The sequence below is a fragment of the Ornithorhynchus anatinus genome, chromosome 20, assembly GCF_004115215.2.
Source record: "Ornithorhynchus anatinus isolate Pmale09 chromosome 20, mOrnAna1.pri.v4, whole genome shotgun sequence".
In the NCBI taxonomy this organism is placed as follows: domain Eukaryota; kingdom Metazoa; phylum Chordata; class Mammalia; order Monotremata; family Ornithorhynchidae; genus Ornithorhynchus; species Ornithorhynchus anatinus.
In genome coordinates this window covers 1,142,184-1,155,997 of record NC_041747.1, presented here as the reverse complement: position 1 = coordinate 1,155,997, position 13,814 = coordinate 1,142,184, and the positions used below count along the sequence as shown (strand labels likewise).

The 13,814-nt window shown below is 47.7% G+C and overlaps 1 protein-coding gene across 2 annotated transcripts in view; it reads right to left on the bottom strand.

The window, feature by feature from the left end:
• TNFRSF19 (TNF receptor superfamily member 19) overlaps positions 1-13,397 on the bottom strand; it is a 60,787-nt gene extending 47,390 nt beyond the window's left edge. The window contains exon 1 of one of the 2 annotated variants that reach the window (XM_007664097.3): positions 13,228-13,397. The gene's annotated coding sequence lies outside the window, so the exon portion shown is untranslated. Of the gene's footprint in view, positions 1-3,888; positions 3,951-13,227 lie in introns of those variants that run through there. The other variant, XM_007664098.3, reaches the window with a different exon arrangement.
• Between the last annotated feature and the right edge of the window lie 417 nt (positions 13,398-13,814).

Sequence of the window (13,814 nt, the reverse complement as noted above, 5' to 3'; positions counted from 1 at the left end):
TGGTATTCATTGAACACTTACTGTGCATTGGGGAGATGTGCTGAGGACAGAAGGACACAGCTCCTCCAAGAAGCCTTCCCTGATGAATCCTTCTTTCTTCGACTCAACTCTCCCTTCTTTGATTTGAATTTGTACCCTTTGGGCACTTGGGATTCATCTCATCCTCAGCCCCAGAGCACTTATGTACAAATCCATGACTTATTTATTTAATTTCTGATCCCCCCCACCCCCACACTGTAAACTCACTATGGGCACAGAATGTGTCTACTAACCTTGTAGTATTGTATTCTCCCAAGCACTTAGGACAGTGCTCTGCACACAATAAGTGCTCAATAAATACGACTGATTTTGTTTTTAATTCTCTCTGTTAAGCATTTACCATGTGCCAAGCACTGTAGAAAGCACTGGGGTAGATATCAAATAATCAGGTTAGACACAGTCCCTGTCCCATAAAGGGCTCACACTCTTAATCCCTATTTTTACAGATGAGGTAACTGAAAGACAGAGAAGTTTAATGAATTGCCCTAGGTCATAGCAGACAACTGGCGGAGTCAGGATTAGAACCCAGGTCCTCTGACTCCCAGGCCCGTGATGCCTCAGTACAATACGGTTGATATACATAATTCCTGCCCTCTAGGGGCTTACAATTCTAGTGGAGGACAAAGATACTAAAAATTGGCAGACGGGATGTGATTTTAATAGGGCAATTAGTAGCTGATCACAAAATTACAATAGTCAAGTACATTGCTTCAGTTTTATACAAGTCTTCTTTCTACAGTGAAAGTTTGCTGTGTTTACTGTTAAAATAGCCCAAGTAAAACAAAAATATGTTGTTTTATCTTTTTTTTTTTTTTTGTGGTGGGGCAGCTTGGCCTTGTGGAAAGAGCAGAGGCCTAGGAGCCAGGATTCCTGCCTTTGTATCCTGGTTCTGGACTCTTGTGTGATTTTGGCCAAATCCGTTAACCTCTCTAGGTCTCAGTTTACTCATCTGTAAAATGGGGATCACACAGATTGTGAGGCCCATATGAGTCAGGAACTATGTCCGATCTCAAAGCTTTGTTTCTACACAAGTGCTCAGCACATAATAATGGTTTAATAAATGGCCTTACTAGTACTTCATATGACCCTTTGCAATAAATGAATACATCTACATTATTGTTCATATGTACTGTATTTGACAAAGGAGAAACCTTTAATGCGAGCTGCATTAAGTGCACACATTAAATTTTACTATAGCATAACTGTACTCATGTTAATTAGATCTTCTGGATCATAACTGTTTACTCAAGTCCATAAGAAGCTTTTCTGTCCATGGATGCAAAAGTTAAATTTTAGCAATGCCTCCAGCTACCGCGCTGAAAAGAGGCAGCCGCCTGTAGGCGTTCCCCTCGGACCCGGAAAAATGAATGAATCATGAGGGTATTTATTAAGTGCTTCCTCCTTGCCAAGCACTGTGCTAAGTGCTCGGGCAGATATAAGATAATCTGACGGGACACAGGCCCTATTGCACACGAGGTTCACAGTTCAAGAGGGAGGGAAAAACAGGCATCTCACCCCCATTGGACAGATGAAGAAACTGAGGTACAAAGACGAGGGAAAAACAGGTATCTCACCCCCATTTGATAGATGAAGAAACTGAGGTCCAAAGAAGTTGTAACTTTCCCAAAGGCACCCATAACCAAAATTATGCTCAAAGCCCTAATTTTAAAAATCAATATAACGACATGCTCCTTATGTCCTGTAAGTTAGTTTTGGGCAGGGAACGAGACTACCGACTATGTCATACTGGGCTCAGCACAGTGCTCTGCACACAGTAAGCGCTCAATCAATACGACCGAAGCTACTGTTGGAAAAAGCACGCGTCTTGTGCAAATTCTCTTCCCCTCTCCACCGATGCCGTTTTTTCTCTGGAACTACAGTTCCCGGTTTCTTACTACAGTCGGAGGGCCGACTCGAACTCCTGAGATCTCTTGGCCCCTCAGCAATTCTCAAACTGCATTTATAAGACGGCCAACTATTTTTATTGGTATTCTGAAGGAGTCTATTGGCCCCGAACCAAAGCTTTCATTCTGAGATTAAACTAGGCACTCTTTAACTGTTAAAACAGCCTTCCAAACAAGCCAATCCTCCCAGCACCAAATGGCTCTCGGTGGAGATAAGTGGCAGAAATGGGTCAGAAAGGGGGAGGAGAGGATCAAAGCAAGAGAGCGAGGATCCATTTGCATTCATTCAGTCGTATTGATTGAGCGCTTACTGGGGGCAGAGCACTGTACTAAGCGCTTGGAATGGACAATTCGGCAACAGAGAGAGACCATCCCTGCCCAACAACGGGCTCACAGCCTACAGGTCTGCCCCCCACCCCCGAGTTTCAATCATTCATTCGATCGTACTTAGTGAGCGCTTGCTATGTGCACAGCACTGTACTAAGCGCTTGGAGTGTACAGTTCGGCAACAGAGAGAGACCATCCCTGCCCAACAACGGGCTCACAGCCTAAACCGGGCAGACAGACAACAAAACAAACGTCCCAAAGAAAACGAGGAGCCCTCGTGGAAACGGCTCCGGACCCCCATCAGTTAATAGTACTTTATTGATGTGCAGAGCACTGTAGTAAGCGCTGGGGACAGTACCCTATAACAGAGTTCCTTACCCACATCGAGCCTACGGTCTCAATACTAACTGTGGGATTTGCTAAGCGCTTACTATGTGTCAGACACCGTAGTAAGCGCTGGGGTGGATACAAGCAGAGAAGCAGCGTGGCTTAGCGGAAAGAGCCCGGGCTTGGGAGTCACAGGTCTTGGGTTCTAATCCACCACGCGTCATCTGTGTGACTTAGGGCAGGCCACTTCACTTCTCTGCGCCTCAGTGACCTCATCTGTAAAATGGGGAGCGAGACCCTGAGCCCCACGTGGGACAACCTGATCACCTTGTATCTCCCCCAGCGTTTACAGCAGTGCTTGGCACATAGTAAGCGCTTAACAAATACCATCATTATTATTGATATCGGCTTGGGTACAAGAGGGCTCAGGCTCGAGATGCTGAGTGGCAGCGACCCCAGCCCAGGGAGGTGATGTATTTGTCTCTTCTGCCCGGGTCTCTTCCCAGCCCCCAGCCCCAGAACTATAATAATGTCACGGGTTCTAATCCTGACTCTGCCACTTGTCTGCTGTGCGACCTTGGACAAGTCACTTCACTTCTCTGGGCCTCAGTTCCCTCATCCGCAAAAATGGGGATTAAAAAATGTGAGCCCCACGAGGGACCATCTGTATCTCCCCCAGCGCTTAGAACAGTGCTCGGCACATAGTAAGCGCTTAACAAATACCATCATTATTATTCTTAATAATAACGACGATGATGGTATTAGAAGCAGCGTGGCTCAGTGGAAAGAGCATGGGCTTGGGAGTCGGAGGTCGTGGGTTCGAATCCCGACTCCTCCACTTGTCAGTTGTGTCACCGTGGGCAAGTCCACTTCACTTCTCTGTGCCTCAGTTCCCTCATCTGTAAAATGGGGATTAAGACTGTGAACCCCACGTGGGACAACCTGATCACCCTGTATCTCCCCCAGCGCTTAGAACAGCGCTCTGCACATAGTAAGCTCTTAACAAATACCAACAGGATTATTATTATTAAACGCTATGTGCCGAGCACTGTTCTAAGAGCTGGGGTAGAAGGTGATCAGGTTGTCGCACGTGGGGCTCAGAGTCTTCACCCTCCCCCCCCACCCCTTTACAGATGAAGGACTGAGGTCCGGAGCGCCTTGCACAGCAGAGGAGTGGGGGAGGTAGGATTGGAACCCACGTCCTCTGGCTGCCAAGCCCCGGCTCTTTGGCTGCTTCTCCGTCCACCCCTCCATCACCGCCCCCATCGCCCGGCAGGCCGGGGAGCTTTACCTGCCGGCTCGGGGCTGCGCTGGGCTGCCCTGGGCTGCAGGAGATGCGTCTCTGGTCCCGCGGCTTCGCTCTCCCGTCACCCGGGCAACCGGCACCGCCGCTCTTCCCCGCCGCGGGGCCCCGCCCCCCTCAGGCCCCGCCCCCTCAGGCCCCGCCCCCTTCCCCCAGCCGCCGGACTGGCGCCCCCCAGCGGCGGATCCGGCTCCCGCACTCCCCCCCCCCCCTTCGTCGCTTGGCCGCCCCAGCGCCCGCAGGTAATAATAATGGTGGCATTTGTTAAGCGCTCACTATGTGCAGAGCACTGTTCTAAGCGCTGGGGTAGACACAGGGGAATCAGGTTGTCCCACATGAGGCTCACAGTCTTGATCCCCATTTTACAGATGAGGGAACTGAGGCCCAGAGAAGTGAAGGGACTTGCCCACTGTCACCCAGCTGACAAGTGGCAGAGCCGGGATTCAAACCCATGACCTCTGACTGCCAAGCCCGGGCTCTTGCCACTGAGCCACGCAGGTAACGTCCACCCCTTCGCCTTCCCCCCCCCAACCCCGACAGTGAGAAGCCCCGCTGCCCCAGGTTTGACCCGGCCCCAACCGGCTGGACCGTTCCCAAGTGTCAATCAGCACGCCGTCCCCCACCCGGGCTCTTGGGGCAGCCAGGAGGGCTCCCGGGAGGTGGTGTGGCCTTACAGGCCCCAGGTCACCCCCAGAGGGGGCGGCCCAACCTCTGCCCTCATGACCCGGGTGCCCCGGGGTGGGCTATGAGCACTGCTTTGCTTGCTTTGGTCTGCACCTGTGGCAGAATAATAATGATGATGATGATGGTATTTGTTAAGCGCTTACTATGTGCCAGGAACTGTACTAAGCACTGGAGAGGATTCAAGAAATCGAGTTGGACCCAGTCCCCGTCCCACCTGGGGTTTACAGTCTCATTCTCCATTTTACAGATGAGGTAACTGATGCAGAGAGGGGTAGAGTGACTTACCCAAGGTCACAGCACACAAGTGATGGACCCCCCCCCCCCCCCACTTTCCTCTCCCGGGCACCTACTTTCCCCTAGTGTGCCCATCTCCCTCCTGGCCACTGCCGTAGTTTGGCTGAGGGTTTTGGAGAGGGTGGAGCCCTGATCTTTCTATTGCCCCCAACGCAGCCTCTCACTTTACACCCTTTGGTGGTAAGCGTGTTTATTAAGTGCTTACTGAAGGCAGAACACTGTACCATGTGCTGGGAAAATAATAATAATTATGGTATTTGTTAAGCGCTTACTATGTGCCGGGCACGGGTGGATACAAGCAAATCTGGTTGGGCATAGTCCCTGTCCCTCGTGGGGCTCACGGTCTCAATCCCCATTTCACAGATGAGGGAAGTGAGGCCCAGAGAAGTAAAGCGACTTGCCCAAGGTCACACAGCAGACAAGTGGCAGAAAATACAGTGGTGGAAATTAGGCCCCGGTCCTTATTCCTCAAGGGGTTCACAAGCCAAGATCGGGGTTGGAGAGTCATAATCGATCCTGCACTACACCTTGCATACCCTCCCTTTGGCCAGGGAGGTTGATACCATTTCCGGGCGGCAGTGGTCTCTAAAGTTGCTTAGCACATAGTAAGCACTTAACAAATGCCGTCATTATTAACAAGTGTCCCAGAAATGGTTGAAAAAGACCTTTAGACACCAAAAAGGACCTTGTTGTGGGGAATAGAGGAGTGGATTGTATAGAGACTTATAATTCTCAATAGGCTACTATCCAAGGAAATGGTGAATTAATGAGAAAATGCCTGTTGGGCCTCCCGAGCCCTTTAGATAAAAGGTGCTATAAAAGAAGTGAACTCCTCACTGTATTCTGATCACTAATCTGTTCTCCAGGGACTCGCTCACAAAATTCCATCAGGTCTTTAGCCAAAGTAGATGTTGTGGACACTGAAAAGGAAGCTCCACCCAAGCTGGAGCTTGATGAAGAGCATAAAGCCTTCATCCAAGGGGATTTTTAGGTGAAATAAAACCAGCAGAGTCAGCTTTCCCCATTTGGAATTCCATGTTTTTTCTTAGATACTGCCCGGAGTGAAAGTCCCCCGGCAGGGAAATTCCCTGAACTCCAATAATGGTGCAAATCGGATTAGGTGTTCAGCTTCAAGGATTCTTGCTCAGGGCTCGGGGCCAAATTTTGGGCTGCGTCCAAATTTATCCCTGTGATCAAATTGGCAGGAATCTTGGCTGGCTGAGGATGGATCACCCAGCTCTTAAAGAGATTGTTTTGAAGTCAGTGTGTGGGTTTATGGTTGTTCTTGGGATTTTCTAACCAATGTAGGTGATGGTAGAAGTTATTTCTCTATTTGCAGCTTACTCTGAGATCGGGCTTGTTAGGCTCTCCGCATTGAAGTGAGCAGCATGGTCTGGTGGATAGGGCACAGGACTAGGGGTCTGGAGAGCTGGGTTCTAGTCCCAACTTTGTCCCTGACCTGCTATAGAACCTTGGGCAAGTCATTTTCCCTCTCTGAGCCCCAGTTTCCTCATCTGTAAAAACAGGGATAATATATGCCTCTCCCTACCTCGCAGGGATATTGTGAGGATAAAATGAGATAATTGATGTGAAAGCGCTTTAGGAAAATAAAAGTGCTATTCAAAGAACAAGGGATTATCATTACAATAAGATTGACTTTTCAAATAGGATAATGTAATTTGTAAATATTGTTTTAGGCAGTACAGTGCTGTATAGTGCAAGGTACAGTCAATATAGGAAAATACTTTAGATCTGAATAGTGTCCTTTTAGATGTTGTGAAAGTTAGTTTTCACAGTACTCCTCTGGGCTTGACATGGGTGACTTTGATGAACCAGCCAAAATTAACCTTCCCAAATATGAAATATTTAAGAATTTATTTTCAACCGTTTCTAAGTCAGGGTCTGTCCAATCTGATTATCTTGTATCTACCCCATGCTCCTCTCACAAAGTAAACACTTGATAAGAACCATTATTATTATTTTGAGGGCAGAGAAATGTGTTTTGCTTCTAATGTTCACTCAAGTTCTCAGTACAGTATTCTGCACTCAGCCTTGACAATCCACCAGCCACCCTGAGGAATAATAATAAAAAATAATAATTGTGTTTAATATCATACTCTGTACCTTGCACTGCATTAAGCACAGGGGTGGAGGCAAGATAATCAGGTCAGACCCAATCCCTGTTCCACATATTATTGGGCTCATAGCCTAAGGGGGAAGGAGAACAGGTATTGAATCCCCATTTTACAGATGAGGAAACAGGGGCACAGAGAAGTTGCAACTTGCCCAAGGTGAAACAGGAGGCAAGTGGCAGAGTCAGAATTAGAACCCAGGTCTTGTGACTCCCAGACTTGCGCTCTTTCTATTAGGCCATGCTGCTTCCTTACATATAATAATGTAATAATGTATATATACTTATAATAATAATAATGATGTTGGTATTTGTTAAGCGCTTACTATGTGCAGAGCACTGTTCTAAGCGCTGGGGTAGACACAGGGGAATCAGGTTGTCCCACGTGGGGCTCACAGTCAATCCCCATTTTACAGATGAGGTAACTGAGGCACAGAGAAGTTAAGTGACTTGCCCACAGTCACACAGCTGACAAGTGGCAGAGCCGGCATTCGAACTCATGACCTCTGACTCCAAAGCCCGTGCTCTTTCCACTGAACCACGCTGCTTCTCCATTCCCATCCTCAGCAACTGTGTAAATATATATTCTCAGTCTCTCCGAGTGTACGTTTCATGTGGACAGGGAACATGTCTTGTGCATCTGTTGTGTTTCTCCCAACTGCTTTGTAACGTGCATTGTCCCAAGTGAGTGCCCAACAAAAATCATTATTATTAACTCCTGCCTCAAGGAGGGTGACAGGTTAATGGGCAAACATTCTCTTACTCCAAAAGAGGCAAATAACTTCCCCAAGTAGTTTGCTAAATTGATTGGAAGCCTGATAAGAAACTCCTTGTGGGCAAGGAGCATCTACCAACTCTGTTATATATTATACCTCTCCCAAGCACTTAGTGCTCTGCCCGTAGTAACCACTCAATAAATACGATTGATTGATAATTGACTAAAACAATACTTAAGTAAACAACCCTCCCCCGCCCAAATCATGAAATTAATGTTGGTGTTTCCTGTGGAATAATTATGCAAAGTAAAATAGGTGAAACTGGTTAGAGTGCAGTTCTCCCAGTGGGTGAGGTCAGCTCCACGGAATGGTATCAGTGGGACACAAAATTATTTTCTGTGTCCTGGAGCCCCTTGTGCCCTGTCCCAAGAGGCCCTGATTTCCCATACTTGTGCACCATTAGGTACACGGGGACATAGCTGTCTGGGGAGGGGAGTTGCCCGGCTTCGGGCCTCCCCCTCCTCCTGCCGCTCTTTCGGGAGGGGGTCGGGCTGGCAGGGAGGATGCACAGAGTCAATCACAAAAGGCTGTGCTTTGAAGTGAGCAAAAGGCTTTTCTTCTTGGAGGGCCCTCCCCCGGGGGCAATCACGTGGGAAAGTCCTTTCAACTCGGCTGCAAACAGCTTCTCCCTCCCCCTACCCCCCCCCACGGGTGCCCTTACATTCAGGAAAAAATCTGGGCTGCTGAAGTGGCCAGTGGATAGATCACTTAGATGCGGGGCTGTCCAGAATCATGGAGAAATCCAGAATCATGCTTTCTAGTGCTGTGAATTTCTGATAACTGACTACGACACCGTAAGGGCTCTAGATTGGAGTAAGCGAATGTTTGCTAATAGTGTTCATTTTTGAGCCTTTCTCTGGCTCTTAATTTTTGGCACTTTCAGTGAAGGAATGAACCATCTAAAACTTTCCGAAAGGTTCTCCAAGAACCAAAGTTCTCCAACAAGTGTGGCTTCTACGTTGTGACAGCTGCATTGCTGCAAAATATTGTCCTTATCACTGCAAACATTAGATAGCCAAAGCCTTGTTGTCCTTGGTAATTCCCTCAAATACTTCCCTAATCAGAAATAGCGGCTTTTTATGTTCAGAGCTTTAAGGAAAAAATAGGAAGGGCGGGTGGGGAGAGAGGTGAGAAAGGCAGGGAGGGGGGCGGGGGACGGGGTGTGTGAGTGTGTGCGTGGGGGGGGGGTGGTTAAGTGTGTAAAAACTGCTGAAAAGTATGTCACTCTATTAAAAGAGAAGTTGAGAAGTTTACCAAAACAGTTTTTTGGTCTGACCCAGTTCTTTCTGCTCTTGTAGACTGTGTGCCTTGTGGTTAGAGATAGTGTCTACCAACTCTATTGTTCTTTCTCAGGAGCTTAGAACAATGCTCTGCACACAGTAAGCACCCAAAAAATACCCTTGCTTGACTCATTTTGCCCCAGCCCTACCTCTTCCCCAAGTTCCAAACAACCAGGTCCATCCAGGGCCTTGGAGTTCCAGTGTCTCTTGGAGACCACTGAGCAAGGGCATTCCCACCTCATGGGCATGGCAGTGTTATCACTGTTATCCCAGCCCACACTGGGGTTTGGGGTGAGCCACATACTAGGTCACAAGAGGGGTTTTGGGGTCCCCTAGGACCCTGCTGGAATCTGGAGACGTGAGTGTGGCCCGGGACCCTGCCAGATCTGGAACCAAACCACGTGCAGTCACTCTCACCCAAACCCCAGCGGGACTCCAGATTGTGGGGCAAAGGGCGCTCCATTCGGGGTCCCTTTTAATGAACCCCATTTAGAAACATTTCAGGAACTCCCCAGGAACAAAACGGATGCTGCTGTTCCACACTCACATTTTGAAAACTCGCTAAAACGATCAAAAATGTGATCCATTGCCTCATGGTGGTGATGCTGGGGAAGAGGCAGGTCCTAGTCAAATGGGCCTTGCCAGTCCTTATCAATCAAACAAAAAAATCAATGGCATTTATTGAGCACTTTGGGCAGAGGATTGGGATTCAACGCTTGGGAGAATACAGAATAGCAGTTGGTAGACAAAATTACTGGTTCTTGCATAGAAGAGCGAAGATTGATTTATGCTGTAAAGCAGCAGCAGGGGGTCAGCTGGGGGTAGGTTATCTGGACTTCCCCCTTGGATAAAGCTAGTCAGAGCTCTTATGGAAGCAAAAAAATAGACTGCAATGGGAAGTTAATAACCGTGTATCTTATAGGCCATCATTCCCGAATTAGCTGTTGAAAACTTTTGTAAACAAGTCTCTTTAATAGATCTACCCCTATTAGTAGAAATAAGATAATCTTTGAGGCAGTCCACTTGTTTTGAATGGGAGAACTGGGAATTTACTGATACAAATAGTCACCAGCCAATTTTTATTTCAAAAACATTTTAACATGCTTATTGTTCTGACTTTGTTAAAACCAGGCCAATGTTAAAAAAAAATCACTGTACTATTGTTAAGAGCCTTACATTGCTAAGTTTCATCATTTTAGCCATGTCTGTATAGTGTGAAGTGGATTAAAATAGACTATTTTGCAGATGGGTTAAATATCCCCCCAAATCCTGGTCTCTTTATTTTAGGAAAGGAAAATTGTGTTTTAAATGCAAATTTCTAGATGATTTTCATATATCTGATTTTAATAACCATCTTGCCCCCTGTGAAATTAAAGATATAAAATGAATTTTTAAAAGAAAGTATTGTCACTATTCACTCGCACAATCACTTTGTTCAAAAATTAATGATTTCAATGACAAAAAGAAAATGGCTCAGGAAGGAATGTAGCTGATACATTTGCATTCTTAATAGCATAAAAATGCAAATACCTCATTTGGCTCCCTTAAAATTATCATTAAAAATCCGAAGATTAAATTCTTAGACAGCCTTTTAAACCATAGGTAATTTAGAGTGGTTTTTAAAAAAACCTTACCTCACAACTATCGAAGTATTAAAATCAAACACACAATGCTAATTGCCCTCTTTCAAATATCGTGGAGACTCTTTGAAAAGGAAGTCAAATTAATTGGCTGAGAGGAAATTAATTTCAGATGAAATCAGGCCTGTTGGGCCATAATTGTTTCGTTTTTAGGATAACTAGAAACAGGTCCCTATTTTCAGCCAGCATTGATTTATGTTAGGAAAGCCTAACTTCACAGTATTATTATAAAAATGTGTTCGCATTTTGTTTACCCAAGTGATTCCAAAGCTAGAAAAATTGGAAATGAATTCGGAATGAAGTCAAGAGGTTTTTTTCTAGCCTGCCACGTGCTTACTAAAAAATGTACAGATTTCACATGCATTTGGTTTTTAACAGGTTGACAGAACAGTTTTGTTAGTCTTTAATTGTACACAGGGAATTGGGTCCTTACGTTAAACCTTAAGCTTTAACTAACAATATTGCTTGATGTAAAACAGTGGGTTTTAATGCGCGAACTTTTCTTTAAGCGATCGCTGGTTTTAACAAGTCGCCACCGTCATTGTAAATTTCAGGGGAACGTAAAGCTCTCCCAATGCACTATTTAAAGCCATTCCCTAGATCCTTAGAAAAGGCTACAGGGCAGTATTCAGATCAGGCCAGGATGTCCTAACCTCCCCAAAGGGCTGAACCCAGGCCTGTTTTTGTGTTCAATGTGACTTTGGTTCTAAGAGAAACCACTGCAGGGCGGATTTCCACATCAAACGCTTTCATCCGAACCCAAAGCCTTTCTGAGGATTATCCCGGGATTGTCGCGGTTTGGGAGTGTTCGGGAGCGTAGTACTGGACGCAAAAGGGAAGAAAACAGACAGTCTTGGCAGGAGACAGAGAGAGCATTAGGGAGGGATCTCGCAGGAGCCGCTTTCTTTGGGTGGCATGCGTCGATCCCCTGGACCCTGCAACCCTGACCAAGTAATAAACTAATAATTATGGTATTCGTTAAGCGTTTATTATGTGCGAGGCACTGTACTAAGCGCTGGGGAAGATACGAGCAAATCGGGTTAAAACAGTCCCTGCCCCACGTGGGGCTCACAGTCTCACTCCCCATTTTACAGAGGAGGGAACTGAGGCCCAGAGAAGTGAAGTGACTTGCCAGAGGTCACCCAGCAGACAAGTGGCGGAATCAGAATTAGAACCCACGACCTTCTGACTCCCAGGCCTGTGTTCTAATGATAATAATAATGATAATGGTGGTATTTGTTAAGCGCTTACTGAGTGCCAGGTACTGTACTAAGCGCTGGGGTGAGTTAAATGGTGGTAACTAGTGAACTATCTGTTGCCGACTTGTTCATTCCAAGCGCTTAGTACAGTGCTCTGCACATAATAAGCGCTCAATAAATACTATTGAAATACAAGCAAATCGGGTTGGACACAGTCCCTTGGCCCACGTGGGGCTCACGATCACGATGTCCACTACGCCATGGTCATCTCCTGAATGAGTTTACTGTAGGCGGGGCACTGTACTAAGCGCTGGGAAGGCCCATATGAGGGGCCCATAGAACAGCCACATTCCCAGTGCTCTGCACACACTAGGCGCTCAAAAAATAGGACTGAATGAATGAATGAAGGAGAGTGCAGCCTAGTGGGAGCAGAGGGGAGTCCACAAAAAGTTCAGTCGTATTTTTTGAGCGCTTACTGTGTTGCAGAGCACTGTACCAAGCACTTGGAAAGTACAATACAGCAATTAAGAGAGACGATCCCTGCCCACACCGGGCTAACAGTCGCGGGGGGGAGAGAACTGACATCCAAACAAGTAAACAGGGCTCAATAGAAATAAGTAGAATTATAGATATAAACATATTTACATAAGTGTTGGGGGGGGAGAAGCAGCGTGGTTTACTAGAAAGAGCACGGGTCTGGGAGTCAGAGGTCGTGGGTTCTAATCCCGACTCCGCCACTTGTCAGATGTGTGACTTTGGACAAGCCACTTCACTTCTCTGTGCCTCAGCTCCCTCATCTGTAAAATGGGGGGGTGAAGACTGCGAGCCCCACGTGGGACAACCTGCTGACCCTGTAGTCATTCATTCAGTAGTATTGATTGAGCGCTTACTACGTGCAGAGCCCTGGACTAAGCGCTTGGAATGGACAGCTCGGCAACAGAGAGAGGCAATCCCTGCCCAGTGACGGGCTCACAGTCGAAACGACTGTATCTCCCCCAGCGCTTGGCACAGAGTAAACGCTTAACAAATAGCAACATTATTATCTTGATTCTATTTAGTTGCCATTGTTTTTACGAGATGTTCTTCCCCTTGACTCTATTTATTGCCATCGTTCTCGTCTGTCCGTCTCCCCCGATTAGACCGTAAGCCCGTCCAACGGCAGGGACCGTCTCTATCTGTTGCCGACTTGTTCGTTCCAAGCGCTTAGTCCAGTGCCCTGCACATAGTAAGCGCTCAATGAATACTACTGAATGAATGAATGTTATTAGAGCAAGACCCACCCCGGACGGAAGGCGCCGTGTGCCCCGCGTGTGCCCCCCGTACCTGCAGAGGTGCCCGGGTGGGTGCCCAGGGTGGATGTCCCGTTCCTCAGTGGGCCGCCCGGGTGGCGGGCACAAGCCCAGGCAGGGAAAACCGAAGCCACCGCGCAGATCAAAGGCGGGAGAGCGGTCTGGCCTCCACGCCCTGTAATCTGATCGCCCATCGGTTGCCCCAGTTCAAAGGCAGGGCCCGGGGGTTGCCAGGACCAGCCCCTCCTCCGGGGGCCGAGCCCAGTCCCGCTCCGCCCCTCGCCAAGGACCGGCCCACCAGCCTTTGTTCAGCGCCGGGAGCCCGGGGGTCCCGCGGCCTCCCCCCGAGCCCTTTCATCTCCGAGGACCAGCGCGGCTCAGTGTCCAGAGGACGGGATTGGAACCCACGACCTCTGACTCCCAAGCCCGGGCCACTTAGCTGGGTGACTTTGGACAAGCCACTTCACTTCTCGGTGCCTCGGTTCCCGCATCTGTAAAATAGGGGTGAAGACTGGGAGCCCCACGTGGGACAACCTGATTACCCTGTAGTCATTCATTCAATCGTATTTATTGAGCGCGTACTATGTGCAGAGCACTGGACTAAGCGCTTGGAATGGACAG